The following is a 15,940-nucleotide window of genomic DNA, read 5'->3' as shown; positions in this document are numbered from 1 at the left end:
AACTGTTGTCGTGCATACTTTTGGGTCTACAACTGCAACGTTTTAGCCTTTTGTGTTTTTTTCCAAATTATTAGGTCCAGGCCCCACCGTCACTAACATCTCTCAACTTATTCCTCAGCCTCAACTCTGAGGTTTTCCCTCAAATACTTAACTTCACATTCAAGTCACCGTCACCACATAAATTTGAGGTTTCCTCAAGTGATAATTTTGAGGAAATCCTCAAATATTTAAGGCTAGCTTCCTAACAACCTTAAATTTTTCATCAAGGATATTCAATATGGCAGATAGATGTCACAGACGACATAGGTTTCTGAGATATCGGAATTAACCGTCAAAAAGGGTTATTCGGGACCGACTGAACCATTTAGAAGCTTACACGAACGATGAGCATTTCGAGCGGTATACATTTCGGCAGGCGTATGTACTGGACTTGATAGGCGGGGCTTTAATAGACAGCACGAACACAATGCCTTACCTCGGGATCTTTGCAACAGACATATGATACAAAATTATAGGCGATAGCATCAATGTTTCCGAGTCCACCTTCGGTAGATGCTAGATCGGTCGCGGATGCCATCCTTGGAGTTCGACAACAATTCATAGTATTTCCCAGTGACGTACAAACACGGAAAACTAAGAAAGAGTTATATTGGCAGATTTTTTTTTCTTTTCTACTTTCTTTTAAACATTCAGGGAGGATAACTCGTGCTACGGGGTTGTGCGTAAATTATTTGATTCTAAACATTATATAGTAGGGATGTAATTTTGTACTATGTTTATCATTTATAACCCAACCAATAGTAGTTACCGCCGTATTCTCTCTCTCTCTCTCTCTCTCTCTCTCTCTCTCTCTCTCTCTCTCTCTCTTTATATATATATATATATAAGTCCCGTGGGAGCCCGGGTTAGAATAGGGTTATTCTAAATATACTTTCAAAATTTCATCTCTGTATCTTGTTATTTTCCCCATAAACATTGAATATATAAATTAACACAGGATTCCCAAACACACTAGGCTGTGTTGATGGAACGTTTATAAGAATCATAGCTCCATCTGAAAACAAACCGGATTTCGTGAATATTCAGGTCAGTATTTCACTGCTTTCTCTTTTGGTATAAATTTCACAAAAATAGTTAAGATAAAAATGCAGAGCATTCAAAGTGCATGTATTATTTGTTTGTAACCCACCCACCCCCTTGTATGAAACGGAAGTCTGCGAACTTCATCTTACATCAGAAGCTTCAAATGTTGAAGTGCAGAACTAGAAAATATTCCATATCATATATATAAAACTTATACGGTACCAATTTTGATGCACCAGATGCACATTTCGACAAATAATGTCTCTTCAGTGATGGTCAACCGAAATGTTTGAAATCCGAAATAACTATGAAGTTTTAGAGCTAAATATAGCCAAAACCAGCGTGCCAAAAAAAGTGGAGCCAAATTCGTCCAAGGATAAGAGCTATGCATGAGGGAGATAATCCTTAATTTTGAAATGAATTTCGAAATTTTATAACAGCAATTAAATATATATCCGTATTTTCAAGCTAGTAACGAAGTACTTAGCTACTGGAATTTGCATCTTATCAGTTCCCTTGAAAAGTTTGGGTTCAAATTATGAATAGATGGTTTGTGACGCCAACTTCAAATTTACGAGTATGTCTGCCAGCTGGCTTTACAGTGTTTACGACAGTAATAATAGTTCAAAAAATGAATAGCTGTGTAACCTTTACTGTTTCTTATACTTTTCTTGCTATTTCCCGAATCAAGGATTTATGATTTTTTCAAAGGTAATCAGTCATTGGGTTTATGATGAATTCTGGAAATTCAGAATTCAATATACAGATATTAATTAATAGATGCTTAGGTCGGTAAGCAATTTAGCTGAAGTATGTCCTAGATATCTGATAAAAATAATGCCAATGACATTAATTTATTTTTCATTTCTGGCCCTTTTTCTCTGGAGAAGATGTATTTGGTCTTTCCTGACTACATGCAAGCTGGGTTTACATGTAATATGCACTCAGGAAATTCCGCAAATAGGATTTCTTCAATTCAGTTAAATCAATTTCATTCTGAAATTTGTTTTCCTCTGCCTCTAATTTCCTCTGTTCCAATCCGAGCTTCTTCATTTCTTGAACAAGTTTTGCATTTTCTAGCTTAATGTTTACTATCTCGACAATGTCTCTCTTTGCCTTCCTGTTCTTTTTGTTCTTCTCCTCCATAGATCGTCTATGTATTCAAATATCACCATGATTATAACACTTTGTTTCGTATCATATTAATTCAGGTCATTGTTTATTTGTCTCAAAATCAATTTCGTTTTCGCCCATAATCTTGCTAAATCGTTCAACTTACCACTAAATGAGCTTGAGACGTCACCGCTTCCACTTGCCACACAACTCGAGACACCTGTCACCGCGGCTGAAGCACATACTTCCACTTGGGGTTCAGAAGTACATGTCAGTGGTTTTACAATCAATATAGAATGATGACTATTTTCATCTTACCATATAAATCTTAAAATTAGAAGAAAAAAACTTTTTGTTTACACAGTCCTTACCAATAAAAAAGTAAACTTACTATCATCTGATTCAATTCCACCAACCACGCCTACAATGTTGGGTTTAGAGTCCATAGCTTAATAGAGGACCTCAGCTGGGTCAGTGTTGGCAATGGTGGACTCCCATATCTTGGGACGGCTTAATTTTTGTGTAGGAGTGAAATACACTTGGATAATTTCTGTGCATACACCTTCTAAGGGAGGCAATGTATCGAGATCGCGTGATCATCAAAATAGCATCAGCAGCAAGGGGTAAGTGAAAGGCAGATATAGAATACATACGAATTCAGTGTGTCCGTTATAGACTGTCGTGCCTATTCTTTTAGTTTTGCGTGTTTCCCCTTCATCCCTGGCCCTTTCATTTTTCCAAATAACATCTCTTCGTACTTTAAAACTTATTCGATCTCCTCCTCGATGGACCAGCCCCCCCCCCCTCCCCCCACTTCCTCTTCGCACCCGAAATCAGACTTAAAATATCTTTTTCAGTCATATTTACTTACAAAACACAAATATAGACAAGAACATTTTTATTACGTAAAATCATTACCTAAAATACTCAACTAAATCCCCTGAAATTAATCGTGTATTTCCGTGCATCAATTGGTACTGTATAGGTTTTACACGCATATGTAAGTTACGGCTCAATCTCTTACGGTCGACTTATCACTCTCTGCCTGATTTGTATATGGTATAACATTTAGTGCTATTTATACTAAATTGAAACTAAATTGATATTTAGGAAAAAACAGGTAGTCCATTAATGACATTGGAAGTTTGATAATTCCAGGGGTATGGTTTTGGTCTTGGTAGTCCCATGGGGATCCGGGTTAGAATAGGTCCTCAGTACCCCCTTGCTTGTCGTAAGAGGCGACTAAATGGGCGGTCCTTTGAATGAGACGGCAAAAACCGAGGTCCCGTGTCGCACCAGGTGAGGCATGATAAAGAACCCTCCCTGCTAAATGGCCATAAACGCCGAGCATAGGCCTATATTTTGCAGCCCTTCACCGGCAGTGGTGACGTCTCCATGTGAGTGAAATATTCTCGAGAGGGACGTAAAACTATATTCAATCAATCAATGGTCTTGGTATCAGGGTGGGGCCAAAATGGTCATTTCTTAAGAGCAATTCTATCTAATGATTAAACAATTACTGTGCGACTACATGTGCCAGAACTGTGTAAATCAAATGTGGATTCTAACAAATTTAAAAGAACTCTTAGTAAACTTGAAATCGAAAACCTTTTCTCTAATCAACAACGTATGACACGACCATTCCTCACGGTCAATAAAAGACTAGTCTTTTTAACATCATAGACGGTTGCTTCTTGCAAAAATGGAAAACAAATATTTAGATCCAGTGATCAATCATTTAAACGCCATTGATTCCACGCACAAGTACTCTGAAGTTGAAATAAAAAGAATATGCTAGAGCTCCTCATTGACAATATCTTCGTGGTCTATGGTGATCAGGTCTTCCAATAGTCTGTTGGAATTCCCGTAGGTGTGAATTGTAGTCCTTCATTAGCTAAAATGTTTTTACATTCCTATAAAGCAGAATTTATTGGAAAAAAACGTCTACATGAGAAGAAAGAATGTATCGCTGTGGCCTTCAATTTATAAAACATGAAACCTTTATCAAAGCAATTCAAGCTTAGCAATCTGTATGAAACACATCAGACAGCATTTGATCCAATGATAGGCTGTACTGACGAACTAGGTCGTTATAATGGCCATGGAATTTGCGAAATGCTGACTTCAATCGAGACTGTTGAAACCCCTGTACCATCAACTTGTATGGCAGTAGCTTGCCTCAATTTAAAAACTGACTATACGCAGAAGAAGCTGAAATCATCCCGTTTGTCATACAGTTCAGATGTCAGTTTGCCGTTAATATCTACTTTTAATAAAAAATTGTTTGATAGCATACCTACAATGAGCGTTTGGTATAAACTGCCATTTCGTCGTAGACTAGGAAATGGAAATAATGATTGCCAAGCATACTGCTGAGGCCGAGGTCATATACAGAGACAGATACTTACGTGAGTAACTACGGGTCGTTTGTTTTGAAATACTACATCGTTTCATGAAACTTCTACGCGAGAAGAAAAAATCTCTTGCTGTGGCCTTCAATTCGACATTTAGATATATCGATGACGTTTTGTCTATTACCAATAATAGCTTTCATTCATATGTTGATTTGATATATCCCTGTGGGCTCGAAATAAAGGACACCACAGAGTCGTCCACTTCTACTTCATACTTAGATATTTTATTGAAAGTAGATATTAACGGCAAACTAACAACTCAACTGTATGAGTCCATCGTCAACGCCCCATATTTATGTAGCAATATTCCATTATCACCTGCATATGGTGTTTATATATCTCAACTGATTCGATATGGAAGAGTTTCTCCTGCGTATAGTCAGTTTTTAAATCGAGGTAAGCTACTGACAAACAAGTTGATGGTACAGGGGTTTCAACAGTATCGATTGAAGTCAGCATTTCGTAAATTCTATGGTCGTTATAACGATCTAGTTCGTCAATACAACCTCGCATTGGGTCAAATGCTGTCTGACGTGATTCATACCGATTGTTAAGCCGTTCTTGGCACACTGATTTGGACTGCGGATAACTCCGTTTACCTGATCAGGATATAGGGCTTACGGCGGGTGTGACCGGTCAACAGGGGATGCTTACTCCTCCTAGGCACCTGATCCCGCCTCTGGTGTATCCCGGGGTCCGTGTTTGCCCAACTATCTAGTTTGTATTGCTTATAGGAGTTATGATATCGATCACTGTTCGTTATCTTCACCTTGCATGAATGACAAGAAGTACTCTAAGTGTGAGAAAGTAACGCTTACGCAAATGCGCCACTGAAATAAATTTTGAAGGTGAATTTTTTTTTTTTATAAAATTGGCATTTTAAATCGTTTACAAATCTGACACGTGCTCAGTGCCTCTCTTGCACATCGGAGATTACGAGCAGGGATTACTGACAATAATTCATGAATCGACATTTTCTGCTGATTTGACGGTTTTATTGTTTCAGATTCTATGAAATTATTTATATTCAATCACAAATATGTTAAATACTCTTCAATTGATCTGCTGTCAGTTACAACTTGTATTAATTTTCATAGTTCAGGTCAGAGATTTAAAAGTAGGTCCAACTCCATGGTCACAAAGTTCCTATCATAAAAAAGGTTTCCCCCTAAAAAAAATCTATAAACAAAATATGAAAGCCTTACCTTAAATAGTTTAAGAATCTTTTTTTCATGTTTTCTGCCACACTCAACATATTTTCAGAATCTTTTATTAAATGTTCCTTTAATCAGCATAAAACACTCTGATCCACCCCCCCCCCCCCCCCGCCACACACACACACCCAAAAGGGCATTGATTTGGGGTAAAAACTGCAAAATTGATCTATTTTTTGAAATTCTTCTACTTTACTCCTGGGCATCTAGCAGAGAAAGTGAGTATATAATAATGTTGAGGAAGGAAGCTGGTACTAAAATTGTAAATTTCATGATCACGGAGTAGGGGTTCAGACAACAGAAGGGGCCAAACTTACGATATAGTGTTGATGTGTAAAACACTTATATAGCATATTCTTTATTGCTATTGACACTTAATTGAAACTAAATGGATATTTAGAAAGAGCAGGTTGTCCTTTACCAAAATTGTGAATTTGACTATCCCAGGGGAAAAGGTTTTAGTATCAAGAAGGGGCCAAAATGGACAGTTATTAAATGTGTGAACAATATACATTTTTAAATTATTTTTGATAGCTATCATCTTTTCAAATTTGGTATGAAGCATCTTTGAAACAAGAGGGCACAAATTGTATATCAGGAGTTCTGCACCCCTGGGGTCCTAAAGGCGGGGCAACATTGCTAAAAATTGACAAATTTGCAAAACTCTTCTTCTCAAGAACCGCACATGTTTAAGAAAAACAAAATGCATAGTGATGTAGATCAGGAAGGCGTCTACCAAAATTGGAAATTCCATAATCTCCTGGGTAGGAGTTCTGACCACAGGGCGGGGACAGACTTATATAGTGTTGATGTGTAAAACACTTGTATAACATCTTCTTTAGTGCTACTGATACTAAAATTGAAACTAGTTGGTTATTTGTAAAGAACAGGTAGTCCTTTACCAAAATTGTAAAGAACAAGGCATGTTTGTTGTAATAACTAGGCCCTGTAAAAAAAAAACTTTAAAAAAGTAAGGGACAATTATCAAGACAAATCATGGATATACATGAAGTTGATGATCTGAAGTATTCATATATACAAACACATCGGCAGATTTAGGTCTCTTGTAATGTTGAGTACTCTTCAAACCTATCCAGAATCCGGAAAATAAACAATTTTCTTCACTTTTTCTACCTTCTAGGAGAAAATTCCTTATGGCCACAGGCATCGGCCACAAAAAGCAGTAAATTAGATATATATTATTTTCAAAAGAAGTAATTGTGCATGCTTCGTTTTGACCGTTGGCCGTGGCCAATTTCATATTTAAAAAAAAAAATCTAATCAGGCGGTCTGATTTTGACGTTTGTGCACAGGCGGATCGCCGTAGCGCATAGCAACGAATTGTACAGGTGGATGCTATAAGAAAATTAATCACAACTTAATGTACTTGTTATTGTTTTAGCAGCCACAATGATATAATGTATTGATAATAAATTCTGAAAAATAGCAGTTTACGAACAAATCCAGTTAAAGTCCTTGTACTGTAGATAGCAACCGGGTCGAATAAAATGCAGTACTAGGCCGGCTATGATGCACAGTTTTACACCAAATCTTGTCTTAACACTTTAACGCCTTTTGACGTCTTTTATGTGCCGACGGGATTAAATTGGGGGCGTTTTGTTAATAATTGGAATACAATGAAACAAATCATATTTTCTAAAAGTAGAGTAAAAAAAATTCTACTCAAAGTTTTTTTGTGTGATGTTGGGAACTAGTCGAAAACATGCATTCAAAATCGCACATCGTTAACGGAAAGTAGGAAAATTAAGCCGAAATGACAAAAATTGTTTTATATTGTTAGTAAAATCTTTTCTAAAAAACAAAATATTTAAAAACGTATATCATATTCGGAAAGGTTGAAACATTTGCTTCATTTATTCTTACGGTCATATTTAGGTACGGACAAGTGTCATAAACCTATTTCTTCATGAAAGTAATGCATTTTATAAGTTAAACGCGATAAAAATACACTTTGACGTCATTTGACATTAGCGTGCGTGTGTATTGCGGAAATAGATTATATAACGATACATAACTATATTTACGTGGAAAAATTAAATAAATTTATAACCGTAAATCTGTGATTGGGTTTTTGTTTTTGTTTTATGAATTAGAACTACTGTTTTACAACCTAAATACAATGTACATTTATTTCCCTATGTAACCGTGTCCGCCTTCAGCCTAGGTATACGTGTGTGAACAATGGCCAATAGTACCTTAACATTCACGGATTTTTCTTACGGATTCTTACGTATTCCACAAATCCATAAAAGTACACAGAATGTTACGATTTAGACATGGATACCGACGAGTGATTTACGAATGCTTGTGATTGACTACGAGTCGGAGATCCGTAAGGACTCGTAAGAAAAATCCGTGAGTGTGAAGGTGGTATAATGCGCACGGGATTTGTGGGGTTTTTTTCTCTCTATCTTTTCCACATACATGTCCGCATTCAGCCTAAGTATATGTGTGTGAAAAATGGCTAAAGCGCACGGGATTTGTTTTTTTTTTTTATTTTCTCTCTATCTTTTTCACGTACATGCACTATATAATCTAGAAGAATAAAGTTTTGTTTACATTTGAGTGTCTCGCATGCATGAATTAAAAAAAAAGGTATATATGTATATTTCCATTAGATGAATACGCAATAAATATGATGTAGGCTATGGAAAGGACTAAAATGTACATTTTTATAAGTTAATCATTACGAACGAGTTGTCAGTGTGTGTTAGATGTAAGTATGTATACTCATTTAAAAGTGTTAGCGTTTAGATTAGGATTTTTCCGTTTATTTGCAATAATAATCTGTTAGAATTTAAAGAAAAATAACTTCAGTACAAGTAAGTCAAATGAGTTGTTTTGACTAAATATTTTCATTTCTTGTTACGTTGCCATGACTGTAACATAAACAGCGCATAATTTAATCATGGAGTATAGCGCTGAAAGCGATACAGGCTCAGTTTTGTTGCCCGTTGGGTCACCGTCAGACATTGGTGTAGATGACTACAGTTATGAAGAAGTTTCTATAATAAGGACAATGAATCAGAATATATAGAAACACGGTCACCAGTGTACACTGGACAGTCATTTGAGTGACATTACGGAGGAGGATTTGTACTTCTAGTCGCATCAACTCCATAGCGTAAATATTGTAAAGTTCCATGAAGATGTTGGTCCTTCTCATGAACTTGACTCCTTATATGAGGGGGCGTACAGGGGGTGGTCCTCTCCCCCTCTCTTCCCCTGAATAGTGATGAATTACATATTTCATTTGGGTACTAAAGCGTATTGCATGCCAGTTTACTACCCATATGCACGGCAGCGATTATCATGCATATAGATATAACAGGCTAACGCGATATTGCAAATGTATTCTTTATCTTCTGTATTTGTTAATTGTTTCTTTTATCTGTTAAAATACATTGGGCACGGCATCGAATACGTATAGCCGTTGATGCAGATTAGATGTGAAAAAGGAGAAACGAAGGAGTTATAAGAAAAGAAGTATAAGAACCTCCCCACTAAACCCCTTTCTCCTCTTCCATGCACCTCCTTCCTCTCACCCTGTCCGCCCCCTCTTATATCATGTATACTGTTACTTTCTGCTGATATTACCTCTTGTCAGTTTTGGGGAAATAGCAAAAGTTATAGATATGTAAGGAACAGAAAGCAGATCGAGTACAGGACAGCCTGACCCCAACTGGACCCCGACAAACGAAATACGTATCTTTGATGGGAATTAACCAATTACCCGATATCAAAATATACAGAGACATATAATCAGTTCTATATGTACTGGTCAGATGACAATGCATCGGTAATTTTTTTAAAATATTTTATGACAATGGCAACAATTTTGATAAAATTTCCGTTATTTGAAAAAAAAACAACCATAAAACACACACACACACACACACACACACACACATACACGTGATTCTACAGCATAAAATATGCATATATGTAAATACAAAATATTGCAAACATTTTGAATTATGTCAGAGAAAAAGTACGATTGTGTACGGTGCCGACGAAGACTCTCTAATCTACATATAGTACTAAATAGTGATGCTTTTAAAAGTACGCTTAAAATATTATTAATCAATTATCACTACATGTAAAATCATGCAAGAAAATGTACTCTATTGATTGAATATTGTTTAATGTCCCTCTCGAGAATTTTTCACTCATATGGAAACTACTTTGTAAAAAGGGATTGTATTATGTACGATACATACTCAGTACACAAAGACCTGCAGGATAACCGCATTACGACATGCAGGTATTTTATACAGGACAGGCACGTACATGTATGTAGCATGATCTTTCAACAGGGGGAAGGGAAGCCGGAAAAATCCCTAAACCATTGTCTAAATTTCTTGACCAGCAAATAAAAATAAATAAATGGATAAATGAATAGATAAACCAAAAACATAAAAAAGGTTCTTCTTTAGGACAATCAGCACTTAAATTCTCCAAACTCGGGGTGGGGATGCGGGAGTAACGTGCAACCCTCACAGGCATTACTCTCTAATGTGATTTCTCACTAGATGTTGCCCAGTGTCTGATCGGAAACTTCTTCAGTCCGATGAGAAAACGGCTTGAATGTGAGACACATCAGCGAAAAAAGCGTCGGTGCCGATGGTGTAGGTTTCTATGCGTGATCGAGGCGAGACAGTGTACGCATTATTTTTATAATATAAATAGAAAAAAATTCACTGAGTAACAATTAATTTAGATCATATAACGCTGTAAATATATGGTACACTGTTTTATCAATATATTCGTCGTCGTAAACCACACCTAATGTTATTAGTTACACAGTTAGTTAGTGACCTGATACGGAAAAATACATGGTGTGAAAAGAAAACCCGTATCGGGCGAGGCGAAGCCGAGCTCGATACGGGTTTTCTTTTCACACCATGTATTTTTCCGTATCAGGTCACTAACTAACTGTGTAACGAATTTATCACGTCGAAGACCTCTAACTGTATATGTGGGGGGTCTATATCATACAACTTAGTCAAATGTCTTTCCTTTTGACACGGCTGCAAGTCGAACCCGACGATAAATAAAATTACTCGCCCAATACGGATTTTACTCTCATGATACGGTTTTTTTCACGGCGTCATGTGACCAAGATCTGACCAATTAGATTTCAACAATTTTGTTTGAGGCGTGATAAACATACGTACGGTACTCCCGGACTTAGTAAGCGTGGCTTGCGCGGATGCAATGTACATGTATTTGGCTTATTGTATTATAAACGAACTAAGCTATTGACGCATTTATGATCTACTGAACAATATTATATTAGAATTTGGAGAGTAAAGGTATTTAATTTCTATAGGCATATGGTTGTATGTATTGTAGGTTTATAAATCTTGCATGTATATTTGAACTTGTACTGCTAGTTTTCATGATATCATTACGTACATGACGTAAATATTGTGATAGTTTATTAAACAATTTTTCTATTTCACGGGAAGAAAAGAATGAAAAACTCATTTTAGCGATTTATGGGTTATTGTGTTCCCATGGCAACCATAACATCAGATCATACTACATAATTCAAAACTTAGTGTAGCAGTTTACTGGTCAATTTGTATTTTCATGTGTAGGAAGGAATGAAAAATCAACAACAAAAATGTACCGAAAAAAAAAACAAAACATATTTTTGTCATTCATGGACTCATTTAGTTGCCATGGTAACTGTAAAAATTCGTTATACTGCATAATTAGAAACTTATTTTTTCATTTTGAAATTTTTATGAGTTATATTCTAAAATATGCGTAGAGAAAGTTTTAATTTTCATTAAAAAATTTCTTCAAGTTTTAAGGTACATCTTACAATAATTACAAGCAGTCTACTGTAACTTATGCGCATCTTGTACTTCAATATTTATGTACATGTATAATTATATTTACAATAAATGACACTTAATTTCATGAATGCATGTAATTCATGTATATGAATACAACTATTTCTAAAATTTATTTAAATGATGGCTGATAAACATTCAATTTGTGTGTTTTCGGTGAAGAAACTGGTGAAAAAACACATTTTTGGGGATTTGTGGGGTATTTTTGTTGTCATGGTGACCGTTACACCACATGTTAGTGCATAATTAAAATCTTCAAGATTTTTCCTTTTAGAATATGCATAGGTTATATTACGAAAATGTGACTAGAAAATGCTTTAATTTGAATTTGAAATATTTGTATCTGCTTTGAAGGAAAACTCAAAAATTTCTGATAGTTAAAGGGTTAATTCTTATAAATGTGTACAAATGAGATGTTCCTGTCGCTGTGAAGTTCACGTAGAGCACCTTTAACATCAAATGAGAATCAATAATCGAAGTAGTTCTATTTCGTTTTCAAAATATGAAATATGACAGAAAGATTTTCAAGTATCCATCATGAGGATGAGAATAAGAAAAAGAAAGAAAGACATATTCAGAGACACATAAACAGAGAGAGGCTTTATCGAAATCAAAATCCAAAGTGATAATTTTATTTAAGTCGACCAAAAAGTAGGTCACTGTGACCTACTTTTGGAATTTGACGTTTATAACTGAATATTTCATATACTATTTGACTTCAATTATCAAACTTTGTCAGTTGATGCATCTTGAGTCTTTGGAGTGTGTCGACCAAAAAGTAGGTCGCTGTGGCCTTCTTTTGGAATTTGACGGCTATATTTGAATACCATTTGACTTGTCAGTTGATGCATCTTGAGTCTTCAGTGTGTCAACCAAAAGTAGGTCACCGTGACGTACTTTTTGACAGTTACATTTAAATTTTCAGGTACTATTTGACTTAACATCATCAAACTTTGTTAATTGATGAATCTTGGTTAGTGAGAATTTTTGCCTGTTCTACAATGCATCAGAAGAGCAATTCTAGGCCCATGGGCCTCTTGTTTTTCATTTCGTCTTCAGCATGAGTGATACTTTAATTAAAGAAAGATGGCAATTATCGATTTTTGTTTGAGCGATTTTATTATTAAATACATGTACTCATAAACTTACTAATATTGTGTGTCCCTGCAGTTTGGGTGCTTGCATGGTGTCTGGTAATCGGCCTTTAAGGCAATATGAAGGCAACGATAAGCATTTGTACCAACAGCGTGTGGACGAAAGTATGTTTTGCGTTTCACTGTGCATAAGAGTTCCACAAAGGGAAAGAACTATTGGGTAACTCGGAAATACGCCAGTTTCGAGATACGAAGTCTTCTGTGTAGGAGGTGCATTAAGTGGAACTTTGAATGACTAAGTGGGACAGAGTAGACCTACAGTCAGCGAAGAAGACGATGAAATGCATTAAAAGCGACTTCTCTTTTAATATGTAAATGTGGGAAATACAAAACACTATCGAAAGAAATGTTTTACTAATGTGGAAACATAAAAACAATGTCATATTTGCAAGTAATATATCAAATATGGTACTCATGACCAACGAGATAACGTTACATGATAAGAATTCTATGTATTTAATTACTCCCTAAATACTTATAACTTAGTTTGTGTATCAGTCGAATTCGGATGATGTAACAGTGTATGAGAAACTTACTGAGTACATTCACTTACGCAGTGATGAAAATTAGTCCCACTCCCGCGTGTAAACAAATTGTTTCGCGCATCACTATATACAAGAGTTCTCCAAAGGGAAATAACTCGGGTGTATCTCGAAACCGGCGTATTGGGTATTCAGTCTCTTCTTATGTGAAATAAGGGGGTACTCAGAACCTATTCTAACCTCGATTCCATCTATAGTCGTCTCATACAATGCCATATACGACATCCGTTATAATTTTGATGCTGTATAGTAATTATAAATATGGCGAGTTTTGTGTTGATATGTAAATAACTGCATTTGAAATTACCGAAATGTTCCGACTGGGTGACATGACATCTGATATGTTGCTCACTATTCGTTGTCTGCTGCTCCACAGACGGTGTGTATGCATCCGTCTATCTTTAGTGACGCCAGATAATTTCAGCTTCTCCATTTTCAACTTCCCAAATTTTTGAGCAATACTTCGTTACTAGCTTGAAAATACGGATGTATATTTAATTGCTGTTATAAAATTTAGAAATTCATTTCAAAATTAAGGATTATCTCCCTCATGCATATCTCTTATCCTTGGACGAATTTGGCTCCACTTGTTTGGCACGCTGTTTTTGGCTATATTTAGATCTAAACTTCATAGTTATTTCAGATTTCAAACATTTCGGTTGAGCATCACTGAAGAGACATTATTTGTCGAAATGCGCATCTGGTGCATCAAAATTGGTACCGTATACGTTTTACATTCTATTATCACCTGCATATGATGTTTATATTTCTCAACTCATTCGATATGCAAGGGTTTGTTCTGTGCACACTGACTTTGACTACAGATAACTCCGTTCATCTAATCAGGATATAAGGTTCATTGTGGGTGTGACCGGTCGACAGGGGAGGCTTACTTCTCCTCGGCACCTGATCAAACATCTGGTGTGTCCAGGGGTCCGTGTTTGCCCAACTATTTTGTATTGCTTATAGGCGTTATGAGATTGAGCATTGATATTGATGATTGATTTATTTCATTTGCAACCAAATGCACATGATATACTCAGAATACACTAATCAAAGTTAAAACAGACAAATACATGAACACATGCATAAAACATAGATTTATACGGGCAATGGTGTTTTGAAAGGAAATTTATCGTTAATAATTTGGTTAAGATTTATTTTTAAAATGCTACAAAAATTTGATATGATATGGGTCATAAAAAGTAATTTTGATTAAGACATACATGTAAATATTTAGATTAAAAAAGTGTCAAAAAGGTGGGTTTAAGATAATTGTCGAATGTAACCTGGCACAAAGCTGTGTTTATATCGATTTGTCCTACATTTAGGTAGGGGATATTTTGATGAGTTTCGTAGAAGGTTTTTGTTTTCCTTCGGTTTCGGGAGAAGATCGTGGTGGCGATGTGATGGATTTTCCATCTCACTGTAAAATTTTAGACATAGATTTTCAAGATCGGGTTTTTCCATTGCATTGTTATAGGAGTCACATGGTCGTACAATTTTAAAACCCTCTTTTGGATTGATTGTATTTGGTTACATTGGGAAGTCGGAAGTCCTGTCCGCCATATGAATCTTCACTTTTCATGCATCAATGTCTTTCTAACACTCTCCGAGGGTAAATAGGTTCGTTTTCTTTAGATAAGGCCCGAGAGTAAATTCCACTCTGTCGAAATATTGTCATCCACTACATAAAGTTTTGGATCCACCATATTCTGCGTCCCTAGCGATGTTGAGGTTAAATTCAAGGTCGATACCGAGATTGTTGGAAAATCGAAACATTCAGAGAGATTTTGAAATGTTATATGGAAACTTTCAAAAACTATATTCATTTCAGAGGATACCTTTTTCATTTGTTTAATGTTATATGAAGATATATTTTCATACCCGCTTTGCTGTTTTCAGATTTCAAAGGGACTACAAGTAGTGTTTTGTATAGAGTTGCACTAATCGTGAATTCTCCATGTTCACAATTATCAGTGCATAATATTTTAACAAGACAAAGTCAACCAAACTACTTTGTTTAGTTGCTATTAATATATTATTACGACGACTTAATATACATGTATTAAGTTTGGGATCATTTCGTGACATGGACTTATCACTAAAAAGCGATTTTGCCTGATTTTTACGTGGAACCATACTTAAGTAATTTAGAAATGCACACTGTATACTAAGGTTAATCCCGCCATGGGACCAGAAGCCTAATCCTGAGGATCATGAGATTTACAATTTTCAAAGAAACCTTCCTCCTCCACATCACGACGCATTTAGTTTTTCTTAAACATGTGTGGTTCTAGAGAAGATTTTTTAAATTGGGTCAATTGTTGGTAGTTTTTCCCAGCCCCCAAGACCCCAGGGGTGCAGGGGTCCTGAAATTTGAAACTTATGTCCCTCTTGTCACAAAAATACTTCATACAAAGTTTCAAAAGGAATGAAATGGTAGTTATCAAGAAGAAGTTAAAAAAATCAATTGTTAAAGCACGACGACGGACGAAGACCAATTGCAATAGGTGACCTTAGTTTACTAAAGTG

The sequence above is a fragment of the Ostrea edulis genome, chromosome 8, assembly GCF_947568905.1.
Source record: "Ostrea edulis chromosome 8, xbOstEdul1.1, whole genome shotgun sequence".
In the NCBI taxonomy this organism is placed as follows: domain Eukaryota; kingdom Metazoa; phylum Mollusca; class Bivalvia; order Ostreida; family Ostreidae; genus Ostrea; species Ostrea edulis.
Note: the sequence above shows the minus strand (reverse complement) of the source record.